The sequence below is a fragment of the Lissotriton vulgaris genome, chromosome 5, assembly GCF_964263255.1.
Source record: "Lissotriton vulgaris chromosome 5, aLisVul1.2, whole genome shotgun sequence".
Lineage (NCBI taxonomy): Eukaryota > Metazoa > Chordata > Amphibia > Caudata > Salamandridae > Lissotriton > Lissotriton vulgaris.
The window spans coordinates 116,112,692-116,120,820 of NC_141693.1; the positions used below are offsets into that span (position 1 = coordinate 116,112,692).

At 46.9% G+C, this 8,129-nt stretch overlaps 1 pseudogene; it reads right to left on the reverse strand.

The window, feature by feature from the left end:
- Positions 1-4,700: 4,700 nt before the first annotated feature.
- On the reverse strand, positions 4,701-5,081 carry LOC147710339 (ATP synthase F(0) complex subunit e, mitochondrial pseudogene; annotated as a pseudogene).
- Positions 5,082-8,129: the final 3,048 nt, after the last annotated feature.

Sequence of the window (8,129 nt, forward strand, 5' to 3'; positions counted from 1 at the left end):
GCGTCATAGGGTTGAAGATGTTGGTCAGGCTAGTTGTCAGTTCTTCATGGAGTGCCTCTAGTCTGCTGATGGTGAGTGGAGTGACAAGTGTTGCAGCAGCCAAACTTTCCCCACCTGATTTTCCTTCTGTTATTGGCGAGTATTAGGTTGGTACTATCAGAGGTGGCAGTAGACGTAGGATTATAGATTTCTGGAGGCTCAAGATCCAGTGTCAGAGCATTATGGTCACTGTCAAATCTTGGTATGACAGCGAAGGCGACCACCCACCGCCACATGCTTGTCTCCACTAAAATATAGTCCAGCAGGGAGTATTAACCTGTTCTGTTAAAAGTTAACTTCCCAGGCTGATCAGACTTGGTGTGGCCATTACAGGCCCTCAGGGAGTGGGTTAGGATTGCTGCATTGATCTGAAGCACCAGAGGAGTCCAGGCCTTTATCGGTGGAACTTGCGGGTCAGGGATTGACCAGAGGCTATTCTCTTCACTAGAGGGGGCATTCGTAGGGGCAGCCAGGGGCTCAAATTGGCAGTTAAAGTCCCCCCCAAGAATCAGTCTGGCGTTCGGGGGGACTGTGTCAATAAAGGAGCTGAGTAGTTCTATGGTCGGGGATTCCTGGGTAAGGTTTACAGGTCAGGAATAGAAGTTAATGAGTGCGAGTTTCAAATTGGAGGGGAAAGTGAGTACGATACACTGCAAATCATTGGATGCAGTACTCAGCTGGACTGCCGTGCAATCCAGATGGGTAGCGACCCAAGTGCATAGGCCCCGAGGGTCTACCCTTTCCACCTGAGGTGGCCTGCACGTTAAAGGTTGCAAAACCTCCCCTCTCACTTTATCCTCTCTTGCCCAGGTCTCCTGGAACATACAGACATCGTGAGAGCCCACAAACCTCCCCCAATCAGGGCAGTGGAGCTTGTTTTTAATTCCAGCGATGTTTCAGGATAAGGTCCTTAGCTAATGGCCAGAGGAGGTAATACCGCCATAAGCATCCTGACTAATGTAGGTACATCTACTAGTGACGACTGGGCGTGCCAACGAGATAACTTTGGGTTCCTCCATTGAAAGAATTGGGCAAGGAATTACATTATCCATAAGAATTTCAGCTGGATGATTTGGCATGGCTGGGCCTAACTCATAAAAAACAAGTGCTCCTCCGGGATGTAAGGGTAACTGTGCCTCTGTTTCGAGGTCTTCACTACTGAGGGTGTGCTGTATCTGTGGACCACTGAGATTCTCCCTTGCTGCCTTCTTTGGACCCCCGTCCCTATATTGGGGTTGAGGCCCCCTTGCAACCCCAGTCAATCCACTTCCTGGAGGGGCCCATATCAATTTGCTAATGGAATGCTAAAAAGAGGTCTTAGGAGTTGGCCTGCATTTTTAAATAGCTGAAATCTGTGGGTTGGGGCCCTAGAGTGTAGAGTCTAGGGCATGGTGTGATTGCCTGGGTAGAAAAAGTCCAAGGTGTGAGCGGTACATGAGTACTAACAAACTGGCCTGCAATATTTTGTACGGTTAGGGGATTGCTGCAATAGATGACTATACAATCTCCCTGAATTGTTTTTGGATTGTTGCCCACCCATTGTACTCTTCGGACCATTAGAATTTCCCCAGCCCTGTCGTAGGAGAACTGCTTGTGCCTGGTTAGCCAAAAAAGACACTTGTTCGTGAGCTGCGATTCTTTCTGCCCATGGTTGATCTCAGGAACCCCTGTAAGAATGATGACATAGGAAAGTGAAGCAGGGGGTATGGTCAGTGTCATCGGTGTTGCTGGACCTGTGTCCTCAGCCTCTGCTGGGTATCACTTTTCCCTGCCTCCCCTCTGCACTGTGTGGATAGGCCCTCTTCTATGTAAGTGCTCTCCAGGTGGAGCGGGCAAGAGATTACCCTAGGCTCATGTGGGGTATAAATGCCAGATCTTTCAGGTTGCGTTGCGGGGTTAGCAGTCGGTAAGGCAATAGGGGCGCTGCCTTTTCATCGCTTGGTAGTGCAGCAGAGATTGGAGCCAACATAGGCCCCTTTTTGGAAGTGGAAGAATTGTCTATACTATCGGTCTGTGAGCTACAATCTTGCCTCTTCCCCAAAACAATGGTAGTTGCCGCTCAATCCAGTCTGTTGCCCTGCATCTAGATGCTTGAGTAAGAGAGCAAGTGCTTCCTTAACAATGGCTCTCATCTGGTTCTCTAGCTCCACTATCAAGTTCCTTGCCCACGGAGGACAGTCAGAGGCTATCAAGGGGTTGGTGGGGGATTCAATCATGCTTGCGCTACAAGCGATTCCCTCAGCACTGTTTGTTGAGACTGGGGTTTTCCTTCTCTTGTTTCCTGTTGCATTTCCAATCTTGCGTTTAGTAGTCTTAAGGGTAGAAGTAATGGTGCCACCTTTGTGGATGGTTGACTTCAATGGGAGTTGTTGCGGTGAAGGTGAAGATGACTCTATTGTTCTAGACAGGGAATGGTTGTGCACGCATCAGGGGTAGGTTTATGATGGGTGCTCGAGCCTCTGCACCTACCCACCCCCACACCTGCACGCACCATACAGCTTTTTCGATTTTAAAAGATCTCCTCAAAAGAGACCCTTCGGGGGCCCGAGAGACATTGCAGCGCCGGTCTGACGAGGAGCACTAAAAGCCCGATGATGAAGCATGACATCTATCTGGGTGTGTGAGGGCGAATAAGAGGCAAGACTTGGTCTTCCCCTTCGGGATTGGTTTCCTTGAAATTGGGGATATACATCTGCCTCTTTTCCTCTTCTCTCACGTCTGCCTGTCTCTCACCTCTTCTCTACTCTACTCTCTCTTTCCGCTTCTATTTTGGGTGACATTCATGCGCCCATTATCATGGAACAGTGTCCTCTTTGATTTAGCTATGTAATAACCTGTACAGACACGGGTTGCCTAAAGGCCCACAGGAATGAATGGGAAGACATTCTCTATTTGCGATTCTCAATTAGAGAATCGCAAATTGAGAATGCAATTTCAAGGGTGCCAGGGTGCCAAAAGGACACCCTGTTGCACCCCTGAAATGTGCATGTGTGCACATGTTGCACACATACATGCCCTAAGGGCATGTATGTGCGCCACATGGCACTTTGAAATTTTTCAAAGAAATCGCAAATTACCACCAACTTGAAGTTGGTGGTAATTTGCGATTCCTTATGGCCCAATTGCACTTTTTCTGTGCCTCTTACATTGCATTTAAAGAATCGCGATTTGCAATTCCTTAAAATGCAATCACAAAATAGGGAATCGCAAAATTTGCGATTCCTTAGTTTGCGAGGGGTGTTTTGTGTCATACATTCGACACTGCTGATTTACGATCGCAAAATTGCCTTCATACATATGGCCCTTAGTGCCTGGCAACCATGAGATACTCCTTATTGTTATTATCGTTTCTATGTGGCCTCCATCCAAGGAGGAAGAAGTGCCTTTTCATTAATTCTTACGTTTTGGCTGACTACATGTTTTAGACCTGTCCTGACGAAAACCCAACGGGATGTTTACTCACTAATGCATTCACCTGGAACCGAAACTTCGAAGCTACCTTAATTAGTCCACGTTCTGAGTCACATCACCCTAGATCCAATACCAATGGACAGAAAGGGTTTTTGCTGAACTCCATTTTTAAAGAGGAGAAAATCTATCTATTTATATGTATTATCTATGTTTAGATGATTTTTGTGTTTGTTTGTGATTTTGTACAGAACATTGTAGCACTTTATGTCTCGTAAGTCACTAATTTTCTGTTGTTAGTTTTGTGATTTATAAATGTAACAGCGATAGATAATAGGAAACATAAATGAAAAATATATATATTTACATTCAAAGTATGTTTTTTGTGTGGTTTGTTTTGACTTACATTTGTGATTCAAAATAGATTGACTAAACATTGTCATGTGAAATAAGTGATTTCACTATATTCAGATTAATTTTCATTTATACAAAGCAATTGTATTACCCAATAGCATACATTGTAGACTATATTACAACTGCAGTGAACAGTACCTGAAATAAAGGAAGTCTGCACTCCCTCGGTGTGTTAGAGGGAATATCATGAAAGCCGCTAACCCGAAAGGTGCTCCAGATGCCCCACAGATTGCCAAAAGGGTGGCAGTGTGTCAACCATCTTCAGAGACATGTGTTGAAGTGTAATAGAAGGGAGAGATAGGGAGGGGTCCGCAGGAGACATCAAGAGTGGTGATCTACACCTGGCACCTGCTCACAAAGTTACCCCAAGAGCACATCCCATGTCTCAGATATTGGATAGTTATGGATACCCCTCACCTCCTCTCTGTGTAGTGCCGCACTCTCTGCCTGTGCCCATGCCACCAAGGACAACACCCATGCCGAAGCGGCCAGGGGGGCTGCCGCCTTCCACTTGCGGGTGATCAGATGTTTTGCTAGGATAAGAGCTAGCTCTGCAAACCGTATCACCCTCTGTGCTTCTTTGGCCCCTGATCGAGAGCCATTATGCACACCTCCCAGGTGTAGACGACAGTGGTGCCCGTTCAGTGTGATAAGTTCGTAGTGACATCCCTCCAGTAGTCAGTCAGCGACGGACAGCACCAGAGCATGAGAAGTAGCTCCACGTCAGGGCAAAACAGTGAGGGCAGGCGCCATCAGTACGATGAAAATAGCAATTTCTTTTATTGGGAGTGAAATATATATATATATATATATATTTTTAATTTTCAATGTTTATTTAATGTCCTAGAAATGCTGTCAATTCCCAAAATAAATCAGATTTATGAATTCAGCTATAAACTGATGGATGACTAGACACTGCAAATAAACCATATTGCAAATAAAGATGTTAACCATTCAGAGGAGCCGCAGATGAAAAAGAGGAGGTACTGTTTCATTTCAATATGGTGTCTTCATTGGCAGCTGCAATTTCTTTTGCAATTTGCTCTGCCTCCTCATGCTTTGCTTTCTCCTCCGCTTCTATTCTTTTTTCCTCTGCTGCAATAGGCTGAGGATAATCATATCTTGTTTTTCCATAGATCATCCCAACCAGAGTACCTGGCAAACTTGATCAGAGGAGAAACAGGCACCGGAGGAACCATCTTGCTTCCAGAGCCAACGGCGATTGAAGTCATTGGGAGTTAAATATGCTCTGTGTTGGATATAGAACTTTATTAGCTTAAAATTGGCATTTCGGAACACAAGAGTGGGATAAGCTAAGATACTTTGCCATTCTCCGTCTGTGCAATTACGCCCAAGATCTGTGTTGGGTCAAAGTCAGATGATGAAAAATAAGTCTCGTCCCCAAAAATGGCTGCTGTTGCCTGCCATCAACACCTGCCAGTATAAATTAACCACTAAATCACCTCCACAGGGCAGCTACCAGATTACATCTTCATTGCTCCACCCACAACGCTATGGCCATGAAATCCATACTCTTCATGCTGGTCATAGAACTTTCAAATTTCAGAGGTCTTTGCCTTAAACGGTCATACCCAGGACAACCTACCGAAAGCAGGAACCCAACTCTACTAACACATTAACTGACTGAGGTCAGAGTCCCCAGAGCTGCTTTCTCTATGGAAGATGAGATGCCAAGGCTTTGGGGATAAAGAAGACCAAACCCAACGATCATGCCACTGCGTGTTCCTTCCAATGCACGAACCATCAAAATCAGATGCCTGAAGGTCAGAAAAACTTACATATTCTAACACCTTTGGAACCAACTGATTCTGTGCCACCTTTCTCCTTTCCTTCTGTGAAAGTGTTTTTTTCCAAATGGAAATCCAAAAGCACTTAGCACAATACTAATGTTAATGAATAAATATTTAAGGCATAGCCTCATATTCGGGGATTGACCTTAGACATAGCTGGTGGTAATTTTAAGGCTACCTATAGACAGGAATGGTGGCAGCAAAAGTGCCACTCTTATTTCATTTTATTTACCAATTTGGGTTTTTGTACAGTGGTGTGACGTCAACTGAGGGCACTTAGGATGGGAAGAAAAGCAGTTGCACAGGGGAGAGAGACACCATTGCTCATGTGGCTCATGAGTGTACAAGTCAATATATGAAGCGATGGTGAAACTGTGGTACTGAGGGGCCAGCAGAAGATCCAACATAACTGTGGTATGAGCCATAGAGCTGAAATTTTCCTAGGAGTAATTTTGATGACAAGAGCAAGTTGATGGGCTTTAAAGTGGAAAAGGTGGATTTACCCAATGGAAGGTCTCTTTGGCTGGTGGGAATATTCAACTGTCCCCTTGTCATAGTAAGTGTGGCTGCTGCGTTTGTGGGGCACGGAATAGAACCGATGCAGGCCGCGGGAAGACGCTTTGCAGAGCTTCAATAATTGCAATTGCCAAACACGCACCTGTGTTCTCACCCGCGGCAGCTTATAAATAAAGAAACATATTCCTAGATTGGAATACATATTTGTGCATTAACTTACCTTGCGGTTTAGACCTGCCGGGTTGGAATTATCACTGGCATCTCGAATACATTGCTCCATTACTAAGAATACAGATGTCCATGTACCTGATCACACCTGATTAATATAACTGTACTCTACTTTCCAGCCGGGTTGGAATTATCACCGGCTTTGGGATTTACGAGTCTCTGCACAATTCTACACAGCCCTGAAGAAGTCGTGGGAGTATTTTCCTAGACGAAACACGTGTTGGCTGGTTGCTTTGGCTGGTTGCTTTTTAATGTGATAAGAATAAAAGAATCATGAAACAACTCTTCTGTGGACTTTAATATTATAATTCTCAAATGGACTTACGTTTATGAAATGTATTTGTACCTTATATACGTGTGCCCAGGATTCAGGTTTACAAGTGTGGCTGCTGCGTTTGTGGGGCATGGCTATTCCATACAGTTGTGCTCCACAGTGGGAGATGGATATTCTGCCTTTTACCCTGACGCATTGGCTTTCCCTATGGGACTCTGCAGGCAGGATGGGAGGGCTCGAGGGTTATGGCCAAGCGCCTAACCCGTGTCAGCCAAGACAGCGTTGTGTTGTACAGACAGACACAAACTCTTCCCAGTAAATATCCTGTAACAGCTCAGGTGAATGGTAAATAGGTTCAGGTATTTGGACCTCAGGTGCCAGGTTTTTTAGGTCGAAGGCCTAAAAGGCTGCGCTTGCGCAGTCTTAGGCCGGAGATTTAATGAGTCTGAGTAGCGGTGAATGTCCCGCCTCCGTGCCCCCTCTCTCCTTCATTGGCTGGCTTCCTAAACGGAGGCCAGCCATTGGAGGAGAGATCCATCACTCCGATGTAGCCCCGTCCTTTTCGGATTTGGGGGCGTCATTTTTGCTGTTCTTTAGCTCGTGACGTAGTCCGTCACTCGGGACAGCAAAACCACGCCCCCAAATTCGAAAAAATATCGGAAGCTCGAGTCCGCCATTTTCCCCCGCAGTCTAGCCTGCACCAACCCGTTCCCTGTGAGCTCGTCTCTTCAGGGACCATTGGGCTCTCCTGCTGACTTCGCTGAAACCACAGAGCCTGCTTCGCTGACCCGCCGCTGGACCCGCACTTCTGGGGCCGCCCTGAGACCCTAACTCGCGGACGGGAGGTCTCCCCGTGCTCCTGCTCGGCAAAGAGAAGAAGCCCGTCCCCAGCCGCCGCCGACCGGAGAAGCCCAGCAGCCCTGCCCGCGGCAAAGAGGAGCCGCCGCCTCCTCAGACAGCCGGTAAGTTGTCCGCCATTTAGCCCGTCCCCAGCCGCCGCCGACCGGAGAAGCCCAGCAGCCCTGCCCGCGGCAAAGAGGAGCCGCCGCCTCCTCAAACAGCCGGTAAGTTGTCCGCCATTTCCCCCCGCAGTCTAGCCTGCACCAACCCGTCCCCTGTGTGCTCGTCTCTTCAGGGACCTGCTTCCCCCAACCGCACCCTCCTCTCCCCCATTGTTACTTCCCTCACCCTGCCCTTAGTGTTGCTTCTTCCCCAACTTTTACCACCCTGCGTGTTGCGTCCACATCCTGGTTTACTTTCGCATGTGCCCTCGCCGATCTCGCAAGCCACATCTGCCCTTGGTGTCCGGTTTCCTTGTGTACTTTGTTTTGAAGTTTCGTTTTACCTAGAGTATTTGTTGCCGAAGTGTAAATTAAAAGTTTTTTTTATCTTGAGAAGTCCTGTGAGTGGCCAGATGCATCCAACAACGTGTATTTCAG